Source organism: Urocitellus parryii, chromosome 4 (genome assembly GCF_045843805.1).
Source record: "Urocitellus parryii isolate mUroPar1 chromosome 4, mUroPar1.hap1, whole genome shotgun sequence".
NCBI lineage: Eukaryota > Metazoa > Chordata > Mammalia > Rodentia > Sciuridae > Urocitellus > Urocitellus parryii.
Window position 1 is genome coordinate 126985344 of NC_135534.1, and position 18845 is coordinate 127004188.

Sequence of the window (18845 nt, forward strand, 5' to 3'; positions counted from 1 at the left end):
AGAGAGGCTATGTGGATTGCTAACCACAAGCAGGTCTTGAAACTGGTTTCTTCCTACTAATTCCATTTAGAGGTGGCTCCTTTTCACCATTGTAAGGTCCTATCTTTATGATGCTCAGTCACAGCTTATTGCTCACTTGTTAATGTTGTGCCCTTGGTCTATGAAAGCCTGTAATCTATTTTCCCACTCCCATTTTTTTCCCTTTGGTAATTTCCTATTCTTACTTCAAAGCCCATGCAGTTTAATACCTCCTTTGTCAAGACTTTCCTAACTATCCTAGGCAATTAGTCACTCTCTTTTTACATTTCTCTTTTACCAGTGATTTTTTTAAAAGTCAGTTTTGAGACCTAAAAATTAGATCAGAAACTATGCAAGTCTTAGAAGAAAATGTAGGGTCAACACTTCAGCATATAAACACAGGCAACAACTTTCTCAGTATGACCTTTAAAGCTCAGGAAATAATGCCAGGAGTCAATATATGGAATGTCATTAAATTAAAAAGCTTCTGCACAGCAAAGGAAACCATTAATAATGTGAAGAGAGAACCTACAGAATGGGAGAAAATCTTTGCTACCTACTCTTCTATACAAGATTAGTATCTAGAATATAAAAGAACTCAAAATACTTAACACCAGGGTTGGGGTTGTGGCAATAGAGCACTCATCTAGTACTTGCAAGGCTCTGGGTTCAATCCTCAGCACCACATAAAAATAAGTAAACAAAATAAAAGTATTGTGTCCAACTACAACTAAAAAAATTTAAAAAAAACCCTTAACACCAAAAAGCCAATCACCCAATTAATAAATGGGCTTATGTATTAAATAGACACTTCTCAAAAAAAGAAATACAAATGGTCAACAAATACATGAAAAAGTTCCCAACTAGGGAAAACTGAGATTTCATCTCCACACTGGTCAGAATAGCAGTCACCAAGAATACAAATAATAAATGCTGGAGAAGACATACAGAAAAAGAAACACTTTACCCAGATGGTAGGACTGTAAATTAGTATAACCATTATGGAAATCAGTATGGAGGCTCCTCAAAAAACTAAGAATGGAGCCACCATATGACTCAGCTATACCACTCTTTAGTATTTATCATAAATAATTAAAGTCATTGTACTATAGTAATGTATGTATAAGCATGTTTATAGCAGCACAATTCACAATAGCTGAACTATGAATCCAGCCTAGGTGACCATCAGCAGATGAATGGATAGAGAAAATGTGGTATATATACACAATGAAGTTTTATTCAGTCATAAATAAAAATAAAAATATGTCATTTGCAGGAAAATATATGGAACTTGAAAACATTATAATAAGCAAAATAAGCCAAACTTAGAAGATCAAGGGTTATATGTTTTCTCTCATATGTAGAAGCTAGAGAGGAAAATGGAAAATAAAAGAGGGGGAATCTCATAAAAATCCAAGGGAGATCAGTAGAATAGAGAAAAGGGACCAGGGGAAGGAAGAGAGAAAGGAAAGGAAAAATACTGGGGAAAGATATTGGCCAAATTATAGTGTTATATCATGTTCATGCATGAGTATGCAACAATAAATCCCACCGTTATACACAACCATAATACACTAATAAAAATGTGAGAAAATCAGCTTTGATAAGATATAGTTTACTTAAAATAAAAAGTGCCCATTTTAAACATACAGCTCAATGAGTTTTCTCTTTTCATCATACATGTATACTCTGAAATAGCTTACACTCCTTGTTGGGGCAAAATGTGGCTTCTAAAATTATGGAACACTTCTAGAATTTGCATGACATACTTGCACAAGGGCCATGCTAATCTCCTCCATATAATTCCAATTTAAGTGTATATGCTGACAAAATGAGGAGCTTCTGAGTCTTGACAAATGTGTACAACTGCATATTCAACACCACAATCAATATGGAGAGTATTTTTCTCTCCTCAAAAAGTTTCCTTCTTGCTGGGTGTGGTGAGTGCACCTGTAGTCCTAGCTACTTGGGATGCTGAGGCAAGAGGATTGTTTTTGAGACCAAGAATTTAAGTCTAACCGGGGCAAAGAGAGAGTGAGATCTCATCTCTTTACAAAAAGAAGAAAGAGGCCGGGTATGGTGGCACACACCTGCAATCCCAGAGGCTCAGAAGGCTGAGACAGGAGGATCGGGAGTTCAAAGCCAACTCAGTGAGACCCTGTCCCAAAATAAAAAATAAAAAATAGGGCTCAGTGGTTAAATGCCCCTGAGTTCAATCCCTGGTAGGAAGAAGAAGAAGAAGAAGAAGAAGAAAAGAAGGAGGAGGAGGAGGAGGAGGAGGAGGAGGAGGAGGAGGAGGAGGAGGAGGAGAAGAGGCGGGGAAGAAGAGAAAGTAAGTTAGTTTCCTTCCATCCTTTTCAGTTAATCATTCCCCACCCTATTCTAGTCCTCAGCAATCACCAATGTATACTGCCACTGTAGATTTATGTTTTCTAGAATTTCATATAAGTGCAATTAGTCAATGTGAGACCAAGAATTTAAGGCTAACAGGGGCAAAGAGAGAGTGAGATCCCATCTCTTCTTTTGTTCAGCACAATAATTTTGAGATATGTCTATGTTGTGTGTTTCAGTAGTTAACTCCTTCTGTGGGTAATATTCCATGGTATGGACAGGCTTCAGTTTATTTGACCATTCAATTGCTGGTGGACATTTGGGTGGTTTCCCAGTGTTTAAATCTGCTATGAATTCAATTATGTTTTACATTGACTTGTACTTGGGTGTTTTCCATATTAATTCTAACTATAGTTTTATAGGGAAGGAAGATTCTCCTTCTCACCTCTGAAATTTTGGTAAACTGACAATAAGCAGATTGACAAAAGAAAAGGTATACAAATATTACCTGTGCAGGGGCATCACATAAGGTATACAAATATTACCTGTGCAGGGGCATCACATGAAAGAAAAGTGAGTACCCAAGAATTCAGTGAGACCTAGCAGCTATATACCTTTTTCTTAACAGCATATGAAGAGGAAATATTAGCAACTTGGGAGACAGTAAATGATCTTGGAAGAAGATGAATGATTTCTTAGAAGAATAGATGACAGTTTGTGACAAAAGTTTGTCTGGATATGGTGCTGACTTCTTGTCTTCCTCTCCTTGATGACTTAATACTCCCTGTGTTCAACTCTAGGGCTACAACCACCCCAAACATATTGTCTACATATCCCAAGGAAATAACTTGGAAAAATCAACCAAGAGATTTGGACATTTTGTTACTCATGTGCTCCTTGGCAACAGTAGGCCAGGATGCAATGGAGGGCCACAGCACATTTCCAAGCCCTGAATGTATAGGATAGGTTGCATGCCCACTGTGCAGGTGAATTTCTTCAGATGTTTTATGAGTACATTCTTTTACTTTACAACCAAGGTCACTCTGCTTTGATTATCACCTAAATATTGGAGATGATGAAAGGCGCTATGTATTAGAGGAACAGAATCAACAGGAAGCATAATAATAAAAAGGGGATTTATTAGGTTGGCTTATGCAACCAGAAACTGGATAGTCCATGATGGCTGTTTGCAGGCTGGAAAACTAGAAGAACCAGTAGCTGCACAGTCCAAGAGGCTGAAGCCCCAGAACAAGAAGGATCACCAGTTCTACTCTAGTCAGAGATGGAAGGCTTGTGGAGAATCATTGTCAGAGTCCACTTTGGAAGAGTGAAAAAGCAAGAGTCTGATATTATCAGACAATTAGAGCAGCAATCAAGAACCCAGTTGGGAAGAATGGAGCTTGCATCTGCTGCTGCTTCCTTGTTCTTCCAAGCCATCATCCTATTGGATGGTGCTGCCCATGCTTAGGCAGCGTCTCCATTTCAGTTGGCTATCCTGCATGCCAATCATTTCTAGATGCACCTCACTAACACGCCCATAAGCCTCTTAATCATTGGCTTTTCTTAAACCATTCAAATTGACAACTCAAATTAACCATTACAGGCCAGTTTCCCTTCCCCATTTCCTTCATTATCACATTTTTAAAGTACTTCTTATCTCACTGCCTGGAATAATAAGGTTTCCTAGGCACTAGCTAGTGTTTACCCCAACACCCTCACTAAAGGAAACTTGGAGAAGTATATTGGTGATAATGATGGAGTTTCTTTTTGAGGATTTGTCTTTGGCAGAAAGGAGAGCTCAGAGAAAGAGAAAGCATCTCTTTACATCCCTGTCCCCCAAGTGCCCCTTTGAACTGAGGTTTAAAGTGATCAAAATACCAAAGTGCTATATTTTAGGGTGGCATTGCCTGAACTATATGTAATTTGAAGTTCATATAGTAGGCACCTATCCTATATATTTCCCCTGCTTGTAGGCTAAAATGCTTAATAAATAAAAACTATTATTGTTGTTCTTTTTTTGTGAAGTGGTTTTAAATTACTTAGCTTCTTTGAGCCTGAGTTTATTCATATGACAATGAGAAATTTCCAGGGTCTGGCTCACAGTGCTGACATACACTGTGAAGGTTACCCAGCAATCACTTTGGGAGCTGGTGGGGGATACTTTCCCTGTGGCCTCCAAATGCTGTCCAGTGGAAGGTTAAACCATGGAGAGTATACCTGAGATGTGTTCTGAGTGATGTGCTAAGCCAACCCAGGGAGAAGGATGCTAATGAGAGATGCAAAAGGAAGTCTAAACTTTGTGGAATAAGATGTACACTAGAGGGAGTGTGAAACCTGGGAGGGATGGGTGTACGGGATTAGTGGAAAGTTACACAGAGAAACAGAACATGGAATCGAGTGTTCCTTTGCATTTTAGGGAACATATTCAGGATGGGATTAGAAGCTATAGAAAGTGAATTATGACTCTCAAAATAACTAGGTTCATGAGAAGGATACCTTGCCAGGCTCAAGGTTGCACATGCCTTCTTCCTGCAGTCCTTTTCTAATTGAATTGGATACTTCTTGGCAATAAGGGAGTCTTCCAAAGAGTTGACTGGAAGGATCAATTTTGCACATTTTATGGTTTGGCTTTCCAGTTGTTTCAGGCTGCCATCCTGGGCTCAAATTCCTCTTCCCATTAGCTATTGTCTCCTTTCATCATCCTGTAATTATTAGTGACAGCCAATTCCATCACACACTGTCGACTTTCAGGAGAACTTTGTTGACTAATACTCATGATCACTACTAATTCATAGAGAAAAGGGCTCTTTTAAATCTCAGTTGCAAAGCCAACAGAATCTAAAGCACTTTAGTTAGAAAATAAAACATTGTTTTGTTTTCAGGAATCGAGTGTGTGCTAGAACCAAAACCAGCAATGGGAAAAAAGAAAAGTCACAGAGTTAAAGTCTGTCTTCTGATCTCTCATGTCTCATCCCTGTGAGTATCGATTCACTTACAAAGCTCACTATGCCTGGCTCTGCACGCAGAGAATTCCTCTAGGTTCTGAACCATTACTTCTTGATCATGGCTCTTTAGTGGCCTGTTTCCCTTTCACTGAATTCATAAATATTTAAAAATTATGTTTCTAACTGCTAAGGTATACCTCGCATATGCTTAAATAATTCATAGTTGGAAATTCCTTTGGGGGAATTGTAATTTACCTCAAACAAGGGACTTCTATGCTGAGAATCTCAGGCAACTTGATGTAGCTACAATAGGGCTACTTGGGGGTAGGCAATTATTCAAAGCTTTCTTTTTCATGGTGCTGGGGCTTGAACCCAGGGCCTTCTGCATGCAAGGCAAGCGCTCTACCAACTGAGCTATATCCCCAGCCCTTTAAGTTTTCTTTTTTAAAAATTATTATTTATTTTTTAAATACACCACAACAGTAGAATGCATTACAATTCTTATTACACATATGGAGCAAAATTTTTCATATCTCTGTATATAAAGTATGTTCATGCCAATTTATGCCATTATACATGTACTTTTTTGCATTACAATTCTTAATACACATATATATACCACAATTTTTCTCATCTTTGTTTGTATATAAGGTATGTTGACACCCAATTGAAGTCTTCATACATGTACTTTGTATAATGATGACCATCACTTTCCACCATCCTTGCTAATCCCCTGCCCCCTTCTTTTACCTCCCACCCCTCTTCCCTATCTAGAATTAATCTAATCCTTCCATGCTCTCCCTCCCTATCCCACTATGAGCCACCCCTTTATATCAGAGAAAACATTCAGCATTTGTGTTTTGGGGATTGGCTAACTTTACTTAGCATTATCTTCTCCAAAGCCATCCATTTACCTGCAAATGCCATGATTTTGTTCTTTTTTAATGCTGAGTAATATCCCATTGTGTATATAGGCCACTTTTTTTTTTATCCATTCATCCACTGAAGGACATCTAGGTTGGTTCCACAATTTAGCTATTAAGAATTGTGCTGCTATAAATATTGCTGTGGCTGTGTCCCTGTAGTATTCTGTTTTTAAGTCCTTTGGGTATAGTCTGAGAAGAGGGATAACTCGGTCAAATGGTGGTTCCATTCCGAGATTTCCAAGGAATCTCCATACTGCTTTCCAAATTGGCTGCACCAATTTTCAGTCCCACCAGCAAAGTATGAGTGTACCTTTTTCCCCATATCCTTACCAACACTTGTTGTGGTTGTTTGTCTTCATAATAGCTGCCATTCTGACTGGAGTGAGATGATATCTTAGAGTAGTTTTGATTTGCATTTCTCTGATTGCTAGAGATGGTGAGCATTTTTTCATATATTTGCTGATTGATTGTATATTCTCTTCTTAGAAGTGTCTGTTCAGGTCCTTGGCCCATTTGTTGATTGGGTTATTTGTTTTTTTGGTGCTTAGCTTTTTGAGTTTTTTATATACCCTAGAGGTTAGTGCTCTATCTAATGTGTGAGGGGTAAAAACTTCTCCCAGAATGTAGACTCTCTGTTCACATCACAAATTGTTTCTTTTGCTGAGAAGAAACTTTTTAGTTTGAATTTATCACATTTATTGATTCTTGGTTTTAATTCTCAAGTCATAGGAGTCTTATTAAGAAAGTTGGGGTCTAATCTCACATGATGAAGATTAGGGCCTACTTTTTCTTCTATTAGACACAGAGTCTCTGGTTTAATTCCTAGGTTCTTGATCCACTTTGAGTTGAGTTTTGTGCATGGTGAGAGATAGGAGTTTAATTTCATTTTGTTGCATATGGATTTCCAGTTTTCCCAGAACCATTTGTTGAAGATGCTATCTTTTCTCCAGTGCATGTTTTTGGCAGCTTTGTCTAATATAAGATAATTGTAATTTTGTGGGTTGGTCTCTGTGTCCTCTATTCTGTACCATTTATCTACTAGCCTGTTTTGGTGCCAATACCATGCTGTTTTTGTTACTCTTGCTCTGTAGTATAGTTTAAGGTCTGGTATAGCGATACCACCTGCTTCACTCTTCCTGCTTAGAATTGCGTTAGCTATTCTGGGTCTCTTATTTTTCCAGATGAATTTCATGATTGCTTTTTCTATTTCTATGAAGAATGCCATTGGGATTTTGATGAGAATTGCATTAAACCTGTATAGTGCTTTTGGTAGTATGGTCATTTTGATAATATTAATTTTGCCTATTCTTGAGCAAAGTTGATCTTTCCATCTTCTAAGGTCTTCTTTGATTTCTCTCTTTAGGATTCTGTAATTTTCATTGTATAGTTCTTTCACCTCTTTTGTTAAATAAGAACCAAGAGTCTTATTTTTTTAAGGATATTATGAATGGGGTAGTTTCCCTCATTTTCTTCTCAGAGGCTTTGTCACTGATATACAGAAATGCCTTTGATTTATGGGTGTTGATTTTATATCCTGCCACTTTGCTGAATTCATTTACTAGTTCTAGAAGTTTTCTGTTGGATATTTTTGGGTCTTCTAGGAATAGAATCATATCATCATCAAATAGTGCTAGTTTAAGTTCTTCTTTTCCTGTACTTATCTCCCTTTAATTTCTTTCATCTGTCTAATTGCCCTGACCAGTGTTTCAAGAACTATGTCGAATAGAAGTGGTGAGAGAGGGCATCCCTATCTTGCTCCAGATTTTACAGGGAATGCCTTCAGTTTTTCTCTGTTTAGAATAATGTTGGCCTGAGGCTTAGCATAGATGGCCTTTACAATGTAGAGATATGTTCCTGTTATCCAGTTTTTCTAGTGTTTTAACATAAAGGGGTGCTGTATTTTGTAAATGCTTTTTCCGTGTCTATCAATATGATCATATGATTCTTATCTTGAAGTCTATTGATGTGATGGATTATATTTATTGATTTTAGTATGTTGAACCAACCTTGCATCCCAGGAATGAATCTCACTTGATCATGGTGCACAGTCTTTTTGATATGTTTTTTTTTTGTGTGTTCAATTTGCCAGAATTTTATTGAGGATTTTTGCATCTATGTTCATTAGAGATATTGGTCTGAAATTTTCTTTCTTTGAAGTGTCTTTGTCTGGTTTTGGAATCAGGGTGATATTGGCCTCATAGAATGAGTTTGGAAGTACTCTATCTTTTTCTATTTCTTGAAATAAATTGAAGAGTATTGGTATTAGTTCTTCTTTAAAGGTTTTGTAGAACTTGGTTGTGTATCCATCTGGTCCTGGGATTTTCTTGGTTGGAATTTTTTTGATGGCTACTTCTATTTCCTCACTTGATATTTGTCTGTTTAAGTTGTGTGTAACATCCTGACTCAATCTGGGCAGATCATATGACTTAAGAAATTGAAGAAGACCTCAGAAGATGGAAAGATCTCCCATGCTCCTGGATAGGCAGAATTAACATTGTCAAAATGGCCATAATACCAAAAGCTTTATAGAGATTTAATGCAATTCCTATTAAAATCCCAATGACATTCTTTATAGAAATATAAAAAGCAATCATGAAATTTATTTGGAAAAATAAGAGACCCTGAATAGCTAAAGCAATCCTTAGCAAGAAAAGTGAAGCAGGAGGCATCACACTAGCAGACCTTAAACTATACTACAGAGCTATAGTAACAAAAACAGCATGGCATTGGCACCAAAATAGACTTGTAAAGACAAACCCACATAAATATGGTTATCTTATACTAGACAAGGGTGCCAAAAACATTCACTGGAGAAAAGATAGGCTATTCAACAAACTGAAAATTCATATGTAGCAAAATGAAATTAAACTTCTATCTCTCACCCTGCACAAAAATCAAGTCAAAGTGGATCAAATACTTAGGAACTAGAACAGAGACCCTGAAGCTAATAGAAGAAAAAAGAGGCTTAAATCTTCACCACATCAGCCTAGGATATGACTTCCTTAACAAGACTCCTAAAGTGCAAGAAGTAAAATCAACAATCAATAAATGGCATGGATTCAAATTAAAAAGCTTCTTCTCAGCAAAGGAAACAATCAATAATGTGAAGAGAGAGCCTACAGATTGGGAGGAAAATCTTTACCACATGCATCTCCAATAAAGCATTGATCTCTAGGATACATAAAAAACTCAAAAAACTTAACACCAAAAAAACCAAATAACCCAATCAATAAATGGGCTAAGGAACTGAACAGACACTTCACAGAAGAAGAAATACAATCAATCAACACATATTTTAAAAAGTTTTCAACATCTCTAGCACTTAGAGAAATGCAAATCAAAACTACTCTAGGATTTCATCTCACTCCTGTCAGAATGGCAATCATCAAGAATACAGGCAACAATAAATGTTGGCAAGAACATGGTAAAAAATGTACACTCATACACTGCTGGTGGGACTGCAAATTGGTCCAACCATTATGGAAAGCAGTATGGAGATTCCTCAGAAAGCTTGGAATAGAACCACCATTTGACCCAGCTCTCTGAATCCTTGGTTTATACCCAAAGGACTTAAAAATCAACATACTATTGTGAGGCAGCCACATCAATGTTTACAGCAGCTCAATTCACAACAGCTAGACTATGGAACCAACCTAGGTGTCCCTCAATAGATAAATGGATAAAGAAAATATGATGTATACACTCAATGGAATATTACTCAGCTTTAAAGAAAGAGTAAAATTAAGGCATTTGCCAGTAAATGTTTGGAGTTGGAGAATATGCTAAGCAAAATGAGCCAATCCCACAAAACAAAAGATGGACTATTTTCTCTAATATGTGGATACTAATTCACAATAAGGTGGGGGGAACTAGGGAAGAATAGCGTTACCTTAGATTAGGTAGAGGGAAGTGTTTGATGGGAGGGAAGGGGAGGAGATGTGAGAACAGGAAAGACAGTAGAATGAAACAGACATTATTTCTTTATGTATATATGTGACTACATGACCTATATGATTCTGCCACATGTACACTCAGAAAAGTGAGAAATTATATTCCATCTACGTATGATATATCAAAGTGCATAAATGCATTCTACTGTCATGTGTAACTAATTAAAAACAAATAAAAAATTAAAAAAAAATAAGTTTCCCTTCCCCCCTGCCCCCCACAGCCTGGCAATTTTCCTTGAAATGACCATTGTTATCAGTACCCTGTTTGTCTTTGAAGATATTCTGTGTATGTACAAGCATATCTGTAAGTAAGTTCTAATTATTAATTTAATTAAAAGATTTCTGGTTTCTACATGGAAATAAAACTCAAACATTTTCAATAGTTATTAGAACTTTTATTTAGAAACTTCTAAAGTGTTTTTCCCTTTTTAATCAAGTACTATATAACATGCTACACACTACATAATATGCTACCTAATTTTCTAATAGGGTTGATGACCACAAACAAGCTAGTTTGTGATCAATCAGGAAAATGTTTCCATAATTAGTGTTCTCCAAAACGTTTGACACATGCTAATGATTAACTGCAGAGATGCATCTATCTCTGTCAAACTGTACTGATAGTAAAAATGGTCAACACTTTCTTCCTTTTCCTCATTAGTGAATGTATGTAGTAACTACTCCAGGGATGAGAAACTACACACCCATGATGATGAGTATAGGGAGAATTTTAAACCACATCTTTTCATGGTCACCTAGACTAAAAGTCAACTTGTAGCCCTTTAAAGGTGACTCAGGCTTCTATTGTTTTGGTTTTATGTATTATTTTCCTTTATGGATAGAGTAAGCTTCGCATCTATGGTCACTGTCACAATGAACAGCTAAAATATATTAAGCCCCAATTGTGTGCAGGTTACTATACTAGCATCTTCACTCAGAGAATTAATTATTCTGAGTTGGTAGGTGGGATTTGGTAAGATGAAAAATACATTGTTAGACTTTCTTCAATTTGTAAGTAAGCAACATCTACATTTTCTGCCTAGTAAGCTTAAAATATACAAATCCCAGCATAATCATAGTTAGGAATTTGTATTTAAGAAATCAGTATGGCTGGGCATGTTATTAAATACCTATGCCACAGATACTGAGGAGGCTGAGGCAGGAGGATTCCAAGTTTGAGGCCACTCTGGATATCTAGGGAAACCCTGTCTCAAAATAACAAATGAAAAGGATTGGGGATGGAGCTCAGTGGTAACATGCCCCTAATTGCAATCCCCAGTATAGAAGAAGGAGGAAGAGGAGGAGGAGGAGAGGGAGGAGGAGGAGGAGGAGGAGGAGGAGGAGAGGGAGGAGGAGGAGGAGGAGAGGGAGGAGAAGGAGGAGGAGGAGGAGGAGGAGAGGGAGGAGGAGGAGGAGGAGGAGGAGGAGGAGGAGAGGGAGGAGAAGGAGGAGGAGGAGAGGGAGGAGGAGGAGGAGGAGGAAGAGAGGGAGGAGGAGGAGGAGGAGGAGAGGGAGGAGGAGGAGGAGGAGGAGGAGAGGGAGGAGGAGGAGGAGGAGAGGGAGGAGGAGGAGGAGAGGGAGGAGGAGGAGGAGGAGGAGAGGGGGGAGGAGGAGGAGGAGGAGGAGGAGGAGGAGGAGAGGGAGGAGGAGGAGGAGGAGAGGGAGGAGGAGGAGGAGGAGGAGAGGGAGGAGGAGGAGGAGGAGGAGAGGGAGGAGGAGGAGGAGGAGGAGGAGAGGGAGGAGGAGAAGAAGAAGAAATAATAACAATCAATGTGTATATGAAAATTTTCAGTGGTGGGGTGAGAACTACCTATGTATACCCAATGCAGGTGGTATTAGTTTTCTATTGCTGATGCAACAAATAATCACAACTTTGGTGGCTTAAATAACACCAATTTATTGTATTATAGTTTTGTAGTTTAATCATCAGAGTTGCATTATTTTCTGGAGAAGAATTCATTTCTTTGCCTTTTTCAGTTTTTGGATGTAGCCATATTTCTTGGCTTGTGGCCCACTTCCTCCACCTTCTAAGTAAGCAATTTTGCATCTTCCTGATCCAACTTGTTTAGTCACTTCTTCTGACCATAGCCAGGAAGGACTTTTAAGAACTCTTGTGATTAGATTGGGTCCAGATGATTCAGAATAATCCAGAGACTCCAGAATAATATTCCTACCTTAAAGTTCTTAATTTAATCACATCTGAAATCTTCTTTTCCATGTAAAGTTACATAGTTGCAGGTTCTGGGGATTAGGTGATGGACATCTTAGAGGGTGCATTCATTATTCTGCCTACTACAGAAATCAAGAGAAAAGGATCCCAAGAGAAGTGGGATCCTTTTTTGCTATAGCGTGTTAGAAAAATTATTGGGAAAATCCCCAAATGGAGCCTATCATTTCTGGCCCCAGCCAAGAAATAATTTTTTACTTCTTATAGAAACAACATGCTAGCATGTTGTGACCATCTTTCAGAAGAAAGGCAAGCTAGGGTTACTTAGTTTTTTCCTGTCTCACTGAGTAACATTTACTTACCCTTTTGCTTGCGTACTCAGAAAATAACAACTGTGATTTGAGGAAATCACCTCTGAGCCAAATATGAGTAACCATAGCCCAGGAACACAGATACAAATTACCTGGAACAACATGGTTCTTCAACGAAAGAAGTTGTATGAGATGTTATAATGGGTCATTGATTAGATAGTCTACAAAGAGGTGGGGAAATCTCTTCTATAGCATCCAGAAGTTATTTTTAATGAGGTGAGGAAGTCTCTTACAGGATTCAGATGTTATCACATTTTTAGTTTTAGACTTGGTGGAAGCCAGAGATCTACCAAATTTAGAGGGCATTCCAAAAGTTATATCTAGTAGTTTCAAGAATGCTAGATTAGATACAGAGGTTGATAGTAAATGGTTATTAAAGATATCCAAAGATAATTTTGACTCTTTTTTAAAAATTCTAATTTGTTATACATGACAGCAGAATGCATTTCAATTAATCATACACATATAGAGCCCAATTTTTCATGTCTCTGGTTGAGCATAAAGTAGAGTCACACCATTCATGTCTTTATACATGTACTTAGGGTAATGATGTCCATCTCATTTCACCATCTTTCCTACCCCCCCTACTCCTACCTTTCCCCTCCCTCCCCTTTGCCCTATCTAAAATTCCTCCATTTCTTTCATGCTTCCCCCCATTCCCTTTATGGTGCAGCATCCTCATATCAGAGAAAACATTCGGCATTTGGTTTTGGGGGATTGGCTTACTTCATTTAGCATAATATTCTCCAACTGTATTCATTTACCTGCAAATTCCATAATTTTATTCTCTTAATGCTAAGTAATATTCCACTGTGTATATATACCACAGTTTCTTTATCCATTCATCTACTGAAGGTCATCTAGGTTTTGCTATTGTGAATTGTGCTGCTATAAACATTGATGTGGCTGTGTCCCTGTAATATGCTGTTTTTAAGTCCTTTGGGTATAAACCGAGGAGTGGGATAGCTGGGTCAAATGGTAGTTCCATTCTAAGTTTTCCAAGGAATCTCTATACTGCTTTCCAGATTGTTTGCACCAATTTGCAGTCCAACCAGCAATGTATGAGTGTGAACTGGCTCTTTTTTATTGGTATATTATAATTATACATAATAGTGGATGCTGGATGCCATCCATGAAATTTGCATGAACTCAGTCAGCATGGAAGCCAATGGGTAGGAAAGTCTGGTGTCTGGGAACTCCCAGAAATACTCCTGCTGGTTTGAGACCACCCAATACATGTGAATACCTATCCACCTCTCCCAAAGCTTCCACACAGCACTGAGATGTGACTTGCCGGAGCCACATAGCTATACAGCCATTCAGATATGGGTGTGGCTTGCCAAGATGCCAATCAACCTGTTGACTACAAGAAACCATAAAGCAAGACTCCTCTGCTGAAACCTTATCCCTGCTTTTTATGTACTCTCCCTTAAATAAAGAACCAGAGCCATTTTTTAGCTGTTGGGTTCTAGTTCTTACCAGGACTGGAGGACCTATCAGGGGCTCTGCTTTCTCTTTATCTAATTCCTGGCTCTGTCTCTTATTCTTATATTTTTTATTATTTAGTTGTTGATAGATCTTTTTTTATTTATATGTGGTGATGAGAATCGAACCCAGTGCCTCACACATGCTAGGCAAGTGCGCTACCGCTGAGTCACAGCCACAGCCCCCTGTCTCTTCTTCTTCTTCTTTTTTTTAATTTGCCATCTTTTTAAAAATATTTATTTCTTTTACTTGTACACCTTTGTTGTTACTTATTTGCTTTTACATGGTCCTGAGGATTGAACCCAGGGCCTCAGAGGTGCTAGGTGAGTACTCTACTGCTGAGCCACAACCCCAGCCCTGTCTCTTATTCTTTACTAATTATTTCAGACTTTAATTTTCTCAGGTGGCTCATCACCTCCTGTGCAAGAAACTTCCCTGGTGGGGTGCTGGTCGCCCTTCAATATGTGTGATTCATTTTGACATTTATTTTTTATTTAAAGCCTTTAGTTTGAGATATGATTGAAAGAGCTTACGTGTACACATGGAAAAACAAAGACATGATCATGATTGCGTGAAGACAATCTAATCAGTAAACTTCAATGCCTGATAGCTAATGCTGAAGCTGAAGTTCTAGGAGTATAACGTACTACAGGGCTGAAAGGAACAGATAACTAATATTCCTCTCCTTCTTCACCCTCTCCTACAACTGAATCCACACCAACTTCCTCATAATTTTTATCTAGGGAAGCCATATCCTCACAGGCCTCAGAAAACTCTCCTTCCCCATTTCCTCACCCACATACCAGTAAACAAAGGTGCAATTGGCATACATCAAGTCAAACTTGTAATCCCAGGCCTCAGCAATGGTTGTAGTGTTACTCAACATGCACACAGCTTGCTGTACCTTGGCCAGTTCTTGGACCAATTCACAGTGCCAACCTTGAATCCAGCGGGGCACCAATTCACAAATTAGATGTTGCACTTGATTTTCATGGTGGCAATGGCAGCACTGACATCTTTGGGGACCATAGCATCATGTACAACAGGCAGTAAGTCAGGTATTTACCATGTGAGGGTCATATTTTACCATCTGGTTGGTTAGCTCAAGGCAAGCATTTGTGATTTCTGCTACAAAAAGCTGTTCATGGTAGATTTTCTCAGCAGAGATGACAGGGGCATATGTGGCCAGAGGGAAGTGGATGTGGGGATAGGGCACCAGATTGGCTTGGAATTTCTGTCAGGTCAACATTCAGGGCCTCATCAAATCTGAGGGAAGCAGTGATAGATGATACAATCTGGCTAATAAGGTGGTTAAGGTTGGTGTGAGTTGGGCGCTCAATGTCAAGGTTTCTGCGACAGATGTCATAGATGGCCTCATTGTCTACCATGAAGACATAATCAGAGTACTCCAGGATAGTGTAGGTGGTGAGAATGGAGCTTTAGGGCTCAACTAAAGCCTAGAGGGCTGAGTAAATGGAGAACTCCAGCTTAGACTTCTTGCTATAATCAACAGAGATATTACATTAGCAGGGAGGTAAATCCAGAACCAGTTCCCCCACTAAAGCTCTGGAAAACCAAAGCCCTGAAGACCCTTGCACTGGTCAGTCAGTTTATGAATTTGGTCCAAGACAAGGTCAACAATCTCCTTGCCAATGGTGTAGTGGCCTCAGGCATAGTTTTTGGAAGCATCTTCCTTGCCTATGATGAGCTGCTCAGGGTGGAAGAGCTGCTCAGGGTGGAAGAGCTGCTCAGGGTGGAAGAGCTGACTGATGATAGGTCCTGGTATGAATTTCATCAATGATCTTGGGTTCTAGGTCTACAAACACTGCCTTGGGCACATGCTTGCCAGTGCCCATCTTGCTAAAGCAGGTATTGAATGAATCATCTCCTCCCTCAGTGGTCTTGTATTTAGCATTTGGCCATCAAGCTGAGTGCCATGTTCCAGGCAGTAGAGCTCCCAGCAGGTGTTCCCAATATGGACACCAGCCTGGCGTACATGTATGGAGATGCACTCATGCTATGGCTTAGGAAGCAAAGGCAACAGGAGCAGACACTAGGTCCTGGTTATTGTCCTGAGAAGCTAAGAGCTGAGGTAAGTAATACACTCTCCTTGTGACATTTTTGTACATGCACATAATTTGTTTAATCTCATTCCATAATCACAGAGAGACATTATATCAGCAGGGAGGTAAACCCAGAATCTCTGCTGAGATCAAACAGTCTACAGGCTCTTGAGTATAAATGTGGTTTCTTTGGAGAACTTCTGTTCATAGCTGAAATCTCTTTATTTATGAAACCTGTTTTAATTCAGGAACACTGGTAAAAAATTTTTTTTCTATATAAGGGAAAAACAAACTGTTTTTCCTCTTCCGTCTTTCACAACACTTTTGTGCACAAAAATTGTAGATTTTCCCCCTCATCCTATGTTAGTCAGTTTTCTGTCACTGTGACAGATACCTGATATAATCAACTTATAAGGAGGAAAGGTTTATTTTGGCTTAGTTTTGAAGCTTTCAGTTCATCTTGTCCCTGTTGCTTTGGGCCTGTGTGACAGAGTGCATTATTGTGGAAGTTCAAGGTAGTAGAGGCCTGTTCACCTCATGGCAGCAAAAAGAGGAGGTGCTGGGATCCCATTGTCCCCTTCAAGGGTACACCCACCCCAATGACCTAACTTCCTTCCACTAGGTCCCTCCTCCTAAAGGTTCCACCACCTCCCAATAGTACTACAAATTGGCAACCAAGCCTGTAACACATGGACTTCTAGGGGATGCTTGTCTAATACAAGAAATTCCCTCCTTCTTGGCAGACATCAAGTAGATATCCTACAATCTAACTCAATTCTAGCAATCTTTACCTGGAGATAACCTTTAATCCCAAGGTTAAGAGCTTAGACCTGCAGACTGCCCACACATCAGATGCTAATCACAAATCCAGGTTGTTACGTATGCTTCTGACTGGCTGGCTATAAATCAGAGGTTCCCATACCTGCTTTTTAGGTTTGACAATTTGCTAAAGCACTCAGGGAGGGCTTTGCTCGCTATTACTCATTTATTATTCTTCAGGAACAGCCAGATGGAAGAGATGCATAGGGCAAGGTGTAGGGGAAGGAGTGTGGAGCTTCTGTGTCTTCTCCACAGCTTTCCTGCCAATACCTCTGTGTGTTCAGCAACAAGGGAGCTCTTTGAACCTGTCCTTTTGAATTTTTATGAAAATTTCATTACATTGACTGTTGATTATCTACTCAACCTTAAGCTTCTCTCTAGCAACAAAGGTGTGTGTGCAAAGGGTTGAAAGTTCCAACCCTCTAATCACCTAGTTGGTTTCCCTGGAAACTAGGACTCCTTAGTTGGTTACCAATCATCTCATTAGTACTCAAAAAGAAACATATCACTTCTGAGATTCCAAAAGGGTTAGGAGCTCTGTGGTGGGAAACTAGATGAAGCCCAAATATATATTTCTTGTTATATCAGAATATCACAATTACTTGTATTTTTCATACATTTCTTCATATGAATAGTCAAAGAAAGTTGTAAAAATATTTTTACCAGTGTTCCTGAATTAAAGCTTGTTGAGTCAGCCTTCAGTAGGGTCAAGGGAAGCCATTCTGTTGAGAAATTACTGAGTTAGATCCTTTAGAAAACCGAAGATTCTCATTCATAGAAGGAAGGCTGAAAGCATTAAAGACAATGCCTAGATATTTGGGGGACATTGTGTATATGATCATTTGTCTTAAAAAGAAAAAAATATCCAGCCTGGTTTATAGATAGGTTTATACAATGCTGGTACCATATTTCCTATTTGAGGAAGTCAGGGAAAGAGGTATTTAGATGGACTTCTCTGAAGGAGCACAGGATTAGAAAATATATGTGTTCATATGAAAGTGCACTGAAGGGCATCCACGGCAGGAAGTTCTTAACAATCAGGTGGACAAAAGGATGCCCTCTGAGGTTGTTGGTCTTTCCCTAGCCACCTCAGTGATTGTTCAATGGACCCATGCATACCTGGTGTGTTTGTGGCAGGGATGGAGGTATGCATAAGCTCAACAACAAAGACTTACTGTTACTAAGGCTGTCTCAGCTAATATTGCTGCTGAGTGCCTAATCTGCCAACATTAAGTTCCCTTGGGCAAGCTTCTGCAGTAACTGACTCTGTAGCCATGGTGCTTGCTAGTAGCTTGCACCCCATCAGGCAGCTTTATAATAAAATGTTTCCAGTGAGACACCTCCTGGTGAACAGCTTTCCCCTGCGCCCTAGCAGGTGAATCTCCAGAAATTTCCAGAGGACATTTTTTTTCCAGCAAGTTCCACTGGCACAGCACCACAGCAACTTGTCTGCCAAACAGTGAATCATTAGTTGTGCTTCTCCAAGGTCTGAATCAGAAGAGACCTGGAGACTGATACAGATAGAGAACAAATAAGCCTGCTCATTGATTTGATTAATTGTCATGTTGAAATTTCCATCCATTGTGATGAGAATCAATGTCTGCTCTAATCTTAAGAGGACAAAGTTATCCCCAAAGGTGACATACATAAAGATAGAAAATAATGTTTTTTTCAGGAATCCAGGAAAATTTACTTTTTATGTTAAAAACCCCAAACTGAATATACTAAGATAATTCTGGATAACTTTTCTTTATAGTTTGAAAAATCTAA

At 38.9% G+C, this 18845-nt stretch overlaps 1 non-coding gene and 1 pseudogene across 1 annotated transcript; both read right to left on the reverse strand.

Annotated features, from left to right (window-relative positions):
- Positions 1-1750: 1750 nt before the first annotated feature.
- LOC144254709 (U6 spliceosomal RNA) lies at positions 1751-1860 on the reverse strand. The gene has a single exon (XR_013343569.1). It is a non-coding gene; the product is annotated as a U6 spliceosomal RNA (small nuclear RNA).
- Positions 1861-14864: 13004 nt separating this feature from the next.
- LOC113198029 (tubulin alpha-1B chain-like) lies at positions 14865-17902 on the reverse strand (annotated as a pseudogene).
- Between the last annotated feature and the right edge of the window lie 943 nt (positions 17903-18845).